The sequence below is a fragment of the Gossypium raimondii genome, chromosome 1, assembly GCF_025698545.1.
Source record: "Gossypium raimondii isolate GPD5lz chromosome 1, ASM2569854v1, whole genome shotgun sequence".
Lineage (NCBI taxonomy): Eukaryota > Viridiplantae > Streptophyta > Magnoliopsida > Malvales > Malvaceae > Gossypium > Gossypium raimondii.
In genome coordinates this window covers 13691326-13705662 of record NC_068565.1, presented here as the reverse complement: position 1 = coordinate 13705662, position 14337 = coordinate 13691326, and the positions used below count along the sequence as shown (strand labels likewise).

Genomic DNA, 14337 nt, shown 5'->3' with positions numbered 1-14337 from the left:
GCCACATAACTGACTTAAAATGATCAAAAGTCTACCGAGTCAGAGTAGGTTAGTGTGGTCTTCAAGTTGATTCGATCAACACGTTCTGCAAACTGACAATCTACAAGGAAAAAGAAGACAACGGTTAAGCATTTTGAATGCTTAGTAAATCCATATGAAATTTACTTACCTTGACATTACAACAATTTTGCAATTGAAATACATTGGTACATTCATGTACATTCATCAAATACATCAAACAGGTTAGTTCGATTACAGGTCATAAGCTTATAACACATGCATATTGTGATATAACATTCCATCATATAACATATACGAACTAAATTATATTCAACCTATAACATATATATAAATTTATTCGTATATAAATATTCATTCTTCCCATTTCATTTCCGTTTAATACCATTTCCATTTATATCTTTTTGCCTAAAGAACTATAGCAAAATGAACTCGGATACACGATATTAATTTGCTCTCATGAGTTAACATATTCGAGCCGCTAACACTAGTTTTAGACCAGGGTTCGATGCTGCTAACACTAGCTTAAGAGAATCTGCAACATATGTCGGACCTCAAGTCATCATATAATCCATGATCACGACACCAATTTTCATTTTTTTTGGTTGAACCATTTCCTTTTTTTCATTTGGACCCTAATGGCATGTCATTCGCATCCTAATTATTTACTAAGTTCACACGGGCCCAATTATAATATTAAATTTATATCATTTATATACATTTAAATTCCATTCAATACATCATATGTAACACCCCTTACCCGAGACCGTTGCCGGAGTCGAGCACGAGGCATTACTTAACTTATCTTACTAATTCGGAGCATAAAAATTTACTTTTGCAAATTATTTTCACTATTTACAGCAAAGCTGTCCAATTGCGCAGCAGTCACTAAATTAATTATAACTTGAGCTACGGAACTAAAAATTTAACTCCGTAAAATTTCCTTGAAACTAGACTCATATATCTTCCTACCATAAAATTTTTAGAATTTTTGGTTCAGCCAATTAGTACAGTTTATTAGTTAAAGTCTCCCCTGTTTCACCATTCGACTATTCTGACCTCTTGTTACTAAAAATAACTTTTCTCATTATAGGATTTTCATATGCTATTCCCACTTGTTCCTACAGAAAATATACTCATTAAGGAATCTAAGCATGTAAATTTCAACTCATAACCATTTTTGTACAATTTTTAATTATTTTCTAAACTCAGAATAGGGGACTCCAAAAACAGTTCTGACCCTATCTTACTAAAATTCACATATCTTAAAATATAAATTTCCTTTTTCTACACCGTTATTTTTCTATGAAAATAGACTCAACAAGCTTCAATTCCATATATCATTCACCCTCTAATTCATTTTATACTATCTTGGGTGATTTTTCAAATTTACGTCACTGTGCTGCCTGAATTCTGTTTCTTTGCAAAATTTTATCCTTTCATGATTTCCATGCATAATTTATCACCTAGACTCTTATAACAACAAATACCTTCATACTTAACCATTTTAATAACCATACATCATCAAATACTTACACATCACTCATTAGCAAAATCATCATTACAAACATACAAAATAACTAAATCCCTATACATGCCATAACTCAAAAGTGATTCGATATAAAATACCGAGCAGTTGTGGTTGATAGTGTGGACGATCTCCGACTTCTTTAGGATCCTTGAAGTAGCCTTGTAATACTATAAGAGAAAGAGAAATAAAAGACGTAAGCATAAAGCTTAGTAAGTTTACTAGCAAATAAATAGCAATATTTAACTTAAATAATTAAACTCAATGTCTATATCTCTAGTTTACTCTTTAGTTAATCTCATACTAGTTCTCTTACTTGTTTACTTAGAATACTTGTGTGCATAACTTACTCAACCCTTGCTGCATCGTTGAACATCAATTGATAGTATAATAAGTTCGTAAGTCTTACAACTTACCGAGCTTGCCATTTATGCTTTAAACGAACTTTCATGAACATGATTCGTTTACAAGCCCGTTGAGCTACATTGGAATAATAAGGATACTGGGTCTCTTCGATAATAACATGCCAAAGCCATGTCCTGACATGGTCTTACATGGGATGTTCTCATGTTGGTGCCCATGCCATGTCCTGACATGGTCTTATAGGAACCTCTCATCTCGGTGCCAATGCCATGTCCCGGACATGGTCTTACATGGGACCTCTCATCTCGATTAACGCCATGTCCCAGACATGGTCTTACATGGGACCTCTCATGATCTTAAGGATGCCAATGCCATGTCCCGACATGGTCTTACATGGGATCTCTTTACCCAAATGTCATGACATTCGTATCCAATTACCATCCTTATGTATCAACGGGACTTTTAAATTTTAATTCTCTATCATTTCATGCTTGGATCATCATCAAATAAATTCATAAAATAAATTCATAATTGCTGAAATTAACAGCATTAATAATAAATATTGAAATATTGCATTTATTTACCGTAAACTTACCTCGGTACCAATTATAGCCAAATTCACCAACTTAGTCTTCAACTTTATTCTTCCCTTTGTCTAACCTCGAGTTTCGTACTTCTTGATCTAAAATAGTAAATTTAACTTATTTAATAATCACATTCATCAAAACAGCCCTCGACTCTAACTTTTCAAAATTACAATTTTGCCCTAAACTTTTACATAATTACATTTTTGCCCCAAGGCTCGGAAATTAAACTTCATCTCTTATTCTTATGTTTTATAACATTATGAACATTTTTCCTTCTATGGCAACATCAAATTCCCACTCTAACATGTACTTATGAACATTAGGTATTTTTACCGATTATGTCGTTTTACTCGTTTTCACTTAAAATCGCTTAGCAAAAGTTGTTTAACATAATTTCTAGCTTCATATTCTATCATAAAACATCAAAATAAACACTTTTCACCTATGGGTATTTTTCCAAATATAAACCCTAGGTTAAATTATTGCTAGAATAAGCTAAATTAAGCTAGGGATCTCAAAACGTAAAGAACATTAAAAACGGGGTTTGGGATCACTTACTATGGAGCTTGGAAGCTTGAAAACCCTAACTATGGCTTCCCCCCTTGCTGATTTCGTTCATATGAAGAAGATGAGCATAATTTGCCATCTTTTTCCCTTTTAATTCATTTTAATTACTAGATTACCAATTTGCCCCTAACTTAAAAATTTTCTATTTCACTTATCTCATGTCCATTTTTGTCTACCAAGTTACCAATGGTATAATTACCATATAAGGACCTCCAATTTAAAGTTTCATAACAATTGGACACCTCTAACATGTAGAACTCAACTTTTGCACTTTTTACAATTTAGTCCTTTTGACTAAATTGATTGTCCAAACGTCAAAATTTTCGAACGAAATTTTCACGAAATCATTTTGTGAAATTGTAGACCATAAAAATATAATAAAAATAAAATTTTTCTCATCGGATTTGTGGTCCCGAAACCACTGTTCTGATAACCTCAAATTTGGGCTATTACATCATATCTATTTGTGATAACCATATCATTCATTCTTTACGATTTAGTCCTTTAGATGCCAAAATCACCAAAATTACATAACAATTCAAACTAACAAGTAAAACGATATAATATAAACATATCATGAATTAAATAAGTCCCATATGAACTTACCTGACGGAAACAACAACAAACAAGGTAGTGAGGACTAATATGCAATTTTTATTTTCCTCGATTATTCTCTGATTGATTCAATTCCCGATCTATAATAATTTATTTCAATTTATCAATTCCAAACATCTTATAACAGTCTATTATAAATATGTATCAATTCAATTTCATTTTTGAGTGTTCCTAAAGTTTTTCATTTTATTCAATTTAGTCCATAAAACCAAAATTGCAATATCTTTCACGTTTGAGCCTTGATTTCAAAACCGGTCTCAATTTTATCCTTTTACAACCCTCTATTATCTATAATTATAGAAATTTCATACCAATTTTGAAATATTTACACTTTAGTCCCTATGCTTAAAACTAACAATTAAACTTTACAAACTAGTCTTTGTTTCATTTCTAAGCTTAAAATCTAACAAATTAACACCAAAAGCTTCAAATATTCATCAATGGTAACTTTTAGAAACTTTAACAATTTTATGATTTGATACACAAATTAGCTATGTCAAGCTCTCGGAATTTTAAAAATATAAAATTCACAACAAATGGACTCAGATTAGCGATACCGACACCATTGACTTTCAGACTATTACATTTAGCATTACCAACTAAAGATAATTGGCTCATAATCTCAATAACAACTTTGATTTTGCCCTCGAAAATAACTTATACAACCTCTATTTTCGTCTTCCTTGAATGAGTTAAAGCTGAAGAAGCCATCTACGTCATGGAGGAAAATGATGAAGTAGTTGAAAAAGTCGGAGATGGAGTAATTTAGGGCGTTGGGATGCGTTGGCTGTTGCTCGCGATGCTTGTGTTAGCCTAATATTCCACCTTAAAAAATCTAAAATGATAAAATAAATATAAAAATGAAGTCAAAGTAGTAAACTAAAATTAATATAATAAATTTAAAATAATTATGTGGCATTTTAACGTGCCATACCATATGGACACTACTCATTAACAACATTTAACGATTGCGTGATCATTTTGTAAGAAACTGATAATTTAATGACTTTTTTGTAAGATTTTAAAGTTGAGTTACCAAAATGTAATTCTAAACACATTTAGAGATTGTTGATGTAGTTTACCCAAAATAATAAACATATTATATATACACACGATTGAAACATTTTTTCAATATCTACATCAAATTGAAGTATATTTTTCTTCTTCTTACACTTACTCTTGTAAACGTTTGAACTTTTATGAAGTAATCAAGAACAAATTGTTAAATATTGTGTTACTATAATTTTATTAATTTGTTCACTGTGGATGAAAATTTTATTTGTTATCATTGATTTCTAAAATATTATTATTTTATAGACGTTTTAGATATTCCTTTTCCTTAATAAAAAGTAAAAGGAAAAAAATTAACCTAAAATATTTATTTATTTTTAATATTTTATAATATCCAATAAGACACTTGTTAATCCCTAATCGTGTTTATAGAGTGTAAAATCTCCACCAACATTGTATCAAATATTATTCCTTTTATTTATTCAAAATTTACAAGAGAATCTTGTAAGGAATATTAGTTATTTTAACATATTAAACTTGGAATTATGGAGGACCATATTTTATTAAGAAATGGTTACTTTTATTTTTGACATATTAATTGAAATTATTTAAATAATTATTTTTATTTTATTTTATATAAAATTTTAATATGCACTTACTTAATACATAATATTTAATTTAAATTAAAATATATAATTAAATCAATATCGATTATCATTTTAATTATATTTTGATAATCCTAAATTTAGGCTTACTATTATTAGTTTTTGAATATTCATTCTTTTATAATTGGGGGAAGGAAATAGATTACTTGAGATTAGACCTGATCATAGGTCAGGTTGGGCCGTAACAGAATTTTAGATCTATTTTCTATGTTCAGGTTCGACTTGGTTCGAAAAATAGGTTTAAAATTCTGTCCAAACTCGACCCAGATTAAAAATGTTAAACTCAAGTCTGACCTGACCCACCCGTATTAATTTTTTTAGATTATTTTTTATATAAAAAAATTAAAAAATATATAATATATCAAATACACTAAAAAATTTAAAATTAATGCTACTAACCAATTAAAAATACATTAAAAAAAGTCTCTGTACTTAAACAACACTAAGATAGTTGCAACATAGCAAGCAAATGGCTCTAAAATAGGAACAAAATTAATAATAAAACAAGAGTTATACAATATTCAAGCAATAATAACAAAATAGTAGTAATATAATGGCAAAATAAAAGTAAAATACCAACAAAACAACAGGGGAAAAAGTTTAGGCTCATTCAAGCTGGGACAAGCCCAAAAAGTCCTACCCGAGGCCCTTCTCATTTAGAAAACGAGCCTTATTTTTTATCCAAATCTATTTTTCGAGCTTATATTTTTGCCTACACCATCCACTTTTCGAATTAGCTTTCAGGGACCAACTCATAATCAAATCTATTTAGGATCGAAAGTAAACTCTAATATTTACAACTGTTGACACCATTTTTTTGATAAAACGGGGTCGACACCAATCCTTTTTGATAAGGTGTGATCGGATCACCTTGAAAAGTGGTTGTTTTTAATAAACAATTAGATTTTATTAAAACAACGATTTTGGTCCTTGAAATTCAGAAAAATGGGTTCGGGAGTCGGTTACGTACGAGGAAGGATTAGCACCCTCGTAATGCCCAAAAAGTGGTACATTGTTGATTAGTTAATGTCTTAATTTCGAAAATTGAAAACTTTAAAGAGATTTAAAATACGATCCTTAAAAAATTCGAACAACATGGATTAAGATTTAAGAGGATATTCGGCTATTTGGTCCAACGAGAAATCGAAACCCAGCCCATTAGAGCAAGTTTCTCGAGTTTCCAAACACAAAACACTGTCTTATTTTGAAATTTTTGAAAGGATATTTAGTTATTTGGTCAAGCAAGAAAAATCGAAACCCAGCACATTAGGGCACGTTTTCTCGAATTTCCAAACGCAAAACATTGCCTTATTTTGAAGTTTTTAAAAGGATATTTGGTTATTTGGTCGAACGAGAAAAATCGAAACCCAGCACATTATGGCACGTTTTCTCGAATTTCTAAACGCAAAACGTTGCCTTATTTTGAAATTTTTAAAAGGATATTTGGTTATTTGGTCGAACGAGAAAAATCGAAATCCAGCACATTAGGGCACGTTTTCTCGAATTTCCAAACGCAAAACATTGCCTTATTTAAAAAAAATATCTTTTGAAATTATGTTGTTAATATGTATAACAAAACAATGATAAATGCGATGATACAAGCGTAAATAGCGCGAACGTCAATAAATAAAAGATATTAAACGAATTAATCATGCAAGAGAATAAGCGGATACATTATTTGAATAAAATGGGCATAAGTAAATAAATAAATAAATAAAACAAACACCGCACTAAACAACGAAACCATAACGAAATAAAAAATAAAAAGAATCTATATGTATGTATATACATAAAATTATAAAACAAGAAGAATATATGTGTATATATATTTAAAGTTATGAAGTATAGAAATATAAGTAAGTATGTATATATATTATAAGATATGATAAAGAAGGTATAAACATGCGTATATATATTTATGAAAATTAAATATATATAGGTATGTACATAAATTATAGAATATGTATAAATACATATATATATCAAAAATAATGTATACATATATATACGAATGGTAAAATTTAAAGTTTTAAAACTATAAGTAAATAATAATAATAATATAAATGATGTAATATAATAGTAATAATATATTAAAATGATCCATCTATTAATAAATAGCTAAAATATCAAGCAGAGGACTAAATCGAAATTAAACAAAACTTTAGAGCCGAAATAAAAAATGAAAAGTAGGGAAAAAGATTGAATCATAACGCGCGTGAAAAGAAAAGGGCCAAAAAAGAAATAAACTCAATCCCCCTTAAGCGCAGCGTTGCAATGGATCAAAATGAAATAAAAATAAAATTATGCGACTAAATTAAAATAAAAGAAAAGAGAGAAAAAAAGGGTCAAATTGCAACTCCCTGCAGAATCAAAGGGACCACGCACACAAATATCCATTTTAAAGAAAACACACGGATCCCTTTACTGGAGCGGGTCGGATTGGGTCGGCCTCCCAAAAACGACGTCATTTTGGCACTTTAAAGGGCTGAGCGAAACGACGCCGTTTTGCTTCCCTATTTAAACCAAATTTTTTTCAAAACCTTTCATTTTCTTTCTTCCTCAAAAAAAACTCAAAAAGACTCTCTCAAATCCTCTCCCCCTCCCAAAAATCCGGTCAGGAGTCCGGTCGCCGGCCACCATGCCGGCCGTCGATCATCGGCACCACAGTCTACGATGGCCAGAAACGCCAAAACTACCCCTCTTACTCCTCTTCTCAAGTAGAGCTCGATTTTGAGGCTAGTACACACTAAAAACCCGTAGAATACCGTAAAAATGCAGCGGATGTTTCGATCTGACGGCAAAACAAAAGGCCAGGTAAGTTTTTCTCTTTTTTATTCTTATTTATTGCATTAAAAATATGATAAAATAAATAAATAAATAAAATGGAAAAAGAAAAGAGTACGAATCGAAAATGAAGGAAAAACACATTTGAAAACTTTTTATTTTTCATCATCTCTTCGTTTTTTCCCCCAAAAAAGAGCCCCATTACAATTTGTTTTTGGGCTATTTATAGCTGATTCTGTTTTTGTTTCTTTTTTCTATTTCTGCTTGCGTGTTCTTCTTTCTCTTGCAGTTGGAGCAGGTGCGGCGGTGGTAGAGGGCAGGTGCACCATTTGCGCTAATGATGTGACGACGGCGGCAGGAGCAGAGGGGTCAGAAGAGGCAGTTAGGGTTAGGCAGTAGGCTAGGGTTTCATTTTTTTTGAAATGTTTTGGGTTTAGTGGGCTGCTAGGGTTAGATTTAGGGTTGGGCCTGTTTTGGGTTTGGCATTTGGGTTAGGGTTTTGGGCCTAAAATTTTGGGTAGTGGGCTCGGGCAAATTGGGCTTGTACAACTGCCCCTCTTTTCTCGTTGTCGTGTAACGAGAACAGAGTAAAGACTTTGAAAGACCAATTTTGCCCGGTCTCGCCGAGTCTTAACTTCTTTTGGTGTTTTTCTTCTTCAAGTAGCTTTATTTCAGTCCACTATGCCTTGTTGCTTCGATCCACTCCACTGTACTTCAGAGAGATCTGACTTGGTTTGTGATTTTAGTCTACTCCACTGCAACTTCAGGGAGATAAGACTTGTCATGGTAAATTTAATCCGACCTTCTGCAACTTCAAAGGTATAGGATTAGCAGCTTCAGTCTGCTCCGCTACAATTTCAGGGAGATAAGACTTGTAGTTTTTGATCTGTTTGTCAGGGAAGTAAGATTCGTTGTTGTAGCTTCAATCTATTTAACTGCAATGTCGGGAAAGAAAGATTCGCCATTGTAGCTTCAATCTATTCCACTGCACCGCCAGGGAACTAAGATTTACCGTTGTGGCCTCAATCTTTTAATTGCAATATCGGGGAAGCGAGATTCACCGTTGTAGCTTCAATCTATTCCACTGCACCGCCTGGGATGTAAGATTCGCCGTTGTGGCCTCAATATTTTAATTGTAATATCGGGGAAGCGAGATTCGCCGTTACAGCTTCAATCTGTTCCACTACACCGCTAGGGAAGTAAGATTCGCCGTTGTGGCCTCAATCTTTTTAATTGCAATGTCAGGGAAGCAAGATTCACCGTTGTAGTTTCAATCTGTTCCACTACACCGCCAGGGAAGTAAGATTCGTCGTTGTGGCTTCAATATTTTTAATTGCAATGTCGGGAAAGTGAGATTCATTGCTTATTTGTTCATTGAAGCTTTGTCACGACATCTTTGTCATTTTTTTCAATCAATGTTTGGACAACAAAATTTGAAAGGATAATCTTAATTTAGACTCTTCCTTCTTAGATATTTCAACCTTTAAACCTGGCGTTTTCTAAACAATAGTCCTGTTTCAGGTTCCTATATTATTTAGAAACTTCTAGAGTAATATGCAAAATTTCTCTTGTGAAAGTATTATTAGTCCATTAATCATTATTCTAATACTTGCAAAATATCATAACGACGGATAAAATAGAATTAATTTGGGAGCATAGCTCGAAATAAATTATCAATGATAGCAAGAATAAGAGGAATTGCTTGGAACACGTATCTTGAAAATGAAAGAAGTATTCCAAGAACAACAAATTCAATATATAAATAGTATGAAGGTTAGGTGCCCCAGATATCGCAGCTTGAACTTCTTTGTACAAACTTTCTGAAGACCTTTCTGAGTTTGACATGCGTTTAGGAGATCTACAGTACTTTGTCGATGCCCCAAGACGTTGCCTACCCTTTCTTGTTGATTCAGGTATAGCAAGATCACCATATGCCCGGATCTGATCAAAATTTGAGCTGCTATGATCACCTCATGCCCCATTTTGATCAATTTTTAAGCCGCCCTTTTTAGGTTTTCAACTCAAATCCCCTTTGGTCTCAAGACGCCCTTTGCGAGTTTTCACATTGGCCTCTCCTTTTTTCTTTTCTTTTTATTTTCTTCTTCTTCTTTCTTTTTTCTTTTTCCTTCTTTCTCTTTTTTTTAAACAATTTTATTGAATCTGAACTCATAGGATTAGGCATGTCCTCGTTATCCCTTCCGATCAAGATTGACGCTTTTCCAGATAAGGTCTTCCACATAAGGTCCTTTCCAACTTGGTATGAAGTTCTTTTTGTGTGGGAAGGATCTTTTTCAATACCCGGTCCTTCTCATGGAACTCTCTAGGGTGAACTTTTTTGTGAGCTCGCATCATTTTCTTTTGGCGCATTTAACCATGATGGATAACTTTGAACATTCCTCTTCAATCGGGATTGGATCCAAAAACTCAGAGAGAAAGAATCTTATCTTCAATAGGCAAAACCGAGATAGCCTCAAGAGAACGGCATTGCCCTGACAGAGTTTTTTTTTGCTTCCAATGCTCTGTTCACTTTGGGGCGACATAGTATTAATTTTGAACAGCCTGCAAACTTCTGATATCGTGCTGTTGTTTCAGTTACAATGTCGGTGCTTAACCCAGGCATGACCATACGAAGATATCTTTGAACTCTTGAAGTAACTCAATGAGGTCTTGCTTCGTTTCTTCAGTTATGCATGTTCTAATTTTTACTATTTTTCCTTCCTCTAAGGTTACAATCTCCATTGTCTCTTCATGAGGTAAAATTTGTTTCTCTTCCTATTTTACCATCCACAACAAGTCTGAAAATAGGCTACAATCTATGTTATCTTCAAAATCATGAGATCCCTCTAAACACATGTCTCACTCAAAAGGAGATTCTGAGTCTGTCGTAGTGTCACTCATGTCGTTGATATTCAGGGACCTGTTGTAGGTACAAGAGAATATACAAAGAATGTATGAATTTATGAATAATTATTTGTACAGTATAGTTATGAATGAAAGATTGATTTGGAAGAAAATCTAAAAGAATGAAAGAATCAAAAATAATTATTCGTAAAGAATGAGATAATATTGGCTCAAAAATGATCGCAAAGATGTATTTCATTAAAATAATGGCGTTCAGACATGAGCCTATTCCACATGGATTTCTTCCGCAGTCCTGTTGCTTAGAACACTCCCAGAGTTCTCATTGCCCCTAGGCTAAAAGCAACAAGTATGTTCTAAATATTACTCTAAGTAAGCTTTAAATACTACATGGATTTCTTCCGCAGTCCTGTTGCTTAGAACACTCCCAGGGTTATAAGGGCGGATATCTAGCAAGGTCCCTTATTCAGTTTTTTTTTCACAAATAACATTGGTGTGAATATTTCCCAACTTCTTCATGCATTGCATTCACTCCATTATCAATCATGATTGGGTAGCAGATTTTCTGCACTGGAGGAATCATCAAATTTGACAACTCCATACTGATAAGCCTTTCAACTACTTTTTTAAAGGCAATGCAATTTTCTATGGAATGCCCCGTAATTTTCGCATGATAGTCACATTGCGCATTTGTGTCGTACCATTTGGGGTATGGAGATTGTAAAGGCTTCAAGTAGAAAGGGGAAACAACATGTGCATCAAATAAAATCTGATACAGCTTCCGGTATGACATTAGGATTGGTGCAATTGGGACTTCTCAATGTTTTGCTTTGTGCCAGATTCTTGTCTCGGGGGGATCTGATGGCTAGAAGTAACAGTCCTTGGCTAGCTTGTAGTAATCGGCTTTGAATAACCCTCGTCACGCCTACTCGCATTATTTACCACATTTTTCCTCTTCATCGGGGCCTTTAAAGTATTGACTTGGGAGCTCCACTCTCGCCCTTTTCGTTTATAATGATCTTCAAATTATTTTGGAATCTCCACTCTCGCCTGTTTTATTTCTGCTAGATCATCAAGGACAACATGATTAGATAGATTGCCCCTTAGATTGGAGTCTGAGCCTATCGAGAAATTTATTAGTGTCGAGGTACCGATTTGGTATTGGGGTCTAATGTTAACTGACACCTTTTGTGGATACCTATCTGGTTATGCCTGAGTGATTGTTGGTGTAGAGCCTGGAAAATAAGCAGGGTCTTCATTGTCATCCCCAAAGTGGACCGCTGGGTTTTTTTCCTTTTTCTAACCCTCTATCCTATAACTGGGTTAACTGGCTCATCAGATCTCTTTTGAATTATAGCATCTGATCCTTCATATCTTGTTGAAATTTGGTCAATTGCTCTTGCATCTGTATTTGCATTTGCTCTAATCTCTCCAACCTTTGGTCCATGTCTCTTGATTTTTCTAGAGTACCGTAACGATGTTTGGTTGGTATTAACTGAAATAATTTTACTCAATTAGGGTCTTTTAATGGTCCTTAATGTATATGATGTCATGTAATGCAAATGCATAAATGCAAAAGAAGAGATGCGTTGGTTCTGATTCAATTCTATTAGAATAACTTTTCTAGAAAACAAATCTCTTTACATAAAATGGATATATACGGCCTTGCCCTTATATTCCAAATGAAGACAACGATCATTTTCTTCATCCGGATGTTAAAATGAATCTCGCAAATTTTTTAATGGATGCCTCTACTTGCTCCTTTTTGCTTGTTCCGGGTCGCGACTCATTACTCACGCATCCTCGTGATGCTCGTTAGCTTCTTTAAAAAGGTCGGGACATTGATGACTCTCGAATAATCTTTATCAACTTGAATTCTTGGGCAGCGAAGCAAAGTTGTATAGTCTTCTATTAAACTATCACTCTTCTCTTGTTGTGTTTTCTCGGAACATATTCGGACAACCATATTATTTCTCATTTTATCAAAAGAGCCATTTTTCATTACAAGCTTTTCTATTTAGCAATCAAATTTGAATCAACACCTCTTTTCTATGATGAAAATGCAATGCAGTCATAACCAAAACAAAACAGGTTAGTACAAAGCAAAAGCAAATAAGAAAGAAAAAATACCTATTCGGATAACTACTAAGGGTTTGAAGTGGTTCTACCTAGGGTGGGCTCCTAAGGTCTTCTACATGTGGTTTGGTTCTAAAGCAAAAGTACTTGAACCAGCTGATTCCTTGATCTTCACCCATTATAGGCTCATATCGACCGAGTTCAGTTCAGGGAAAATACATTTCCCTATGGCTGCACGGAGATGAAAATCTCACGAAGACATAGGTACGGATGTATCCCGAAAGAGATCCACTATCCTGCACGAAGGTGAAATCCTCACGAATGAGTAGCTTCTCACTCCCACTTAAAAGGGTGTGACCAACGGTCATGCAATGCAATGTGTGGAGATATAAAAAGTTAAAATACAAAACATGGTGAAAACTATAACTCAAAACAAATGAAATGCAATGAGAGGATCGTAGATTTAAACCTTATTATCAACTTTAGACTAAAAGACAAGAAATAAACAACTCGTGGCTTGACTCTCTTATTTTGTCCCTAGTGGAGTCGCCAAGCTGTTGACACCATTTTTTTGATAAAACGGGGTCGACTTGGATTTTTAAAAACAAAAACGAAAACGGGAGTCACCACCAATCCTTTTTGATAAGGTGTGATCGGATCACCTTAAAAAGTGGTTGTTTTTAATAAACAATTTGATTTTATTAAAACAACGATTTTGGTCCATGAAATTTAGAAAAATGGGTTCGGGAGTCGGTTACGTACGAGGAAGGATTAGCACACTCGTAACGCCTAAAAAGTGGTACCTAGTTGATTAGTTAATGTCTTAATATCAAAAATTGAAAACTTTAAAGAGATTTAAAATACGATCCTTAAAAAATTCGAACGACATAGATTAAGATTTAAGAGGATATTCGGCTATTTGGTCCAACGAGAAATCGAAGCCCAAAGCATTAGAGCAAGTTTTCTCAAGTTTCCAAACACAAAACATTGCCTTATTTTGAAATTTTTGAAAGGATATTTAGTTATTTGGTTAAGCGAGAAAAATCGAAACCCAACACATTAGGGCACGTTTTCTCGAATTTTCAAACGCAAAATATTGTCTTATTTTGAAATTTTTAAAAGGATATTTGATTATTTGGTCGAACGAGAAAAATCGAAACCCAGCACATTATGGCACGTTTTCTCAAATTTCTAAACGCAAAACGTTGCCTTATTTTGAAATTTTTAAAAGGATATTTGGTTATTTGGTCGAACGAGAAAAATC

At 33.4% G+C, this 14337-nt stretch overlaps 1 long non-coding RNA gene across 1 annotated transcript; it reads right to left on the bottom strand.

Moving 5' to 3' along the window:
• LOC128039519 (uncharacterized) lies at positions 1 to 3116 on the bottom strand. Its single transcript, XR_008194024.1, has 4 exons — positions 3055 to 3116; positions 2505 to 2591; positions 1648 to 1716; positions 1 to 100 (listed from the first exon to the last, which is right to left on the bottom strand). It is a non-coding gene; the product is annotated as an uncharacterized LOC128039519 (long non-coding RNA).
• Between the last annotated feature and the right edge of the window lie 11221 nt (positions 3117 to 14337).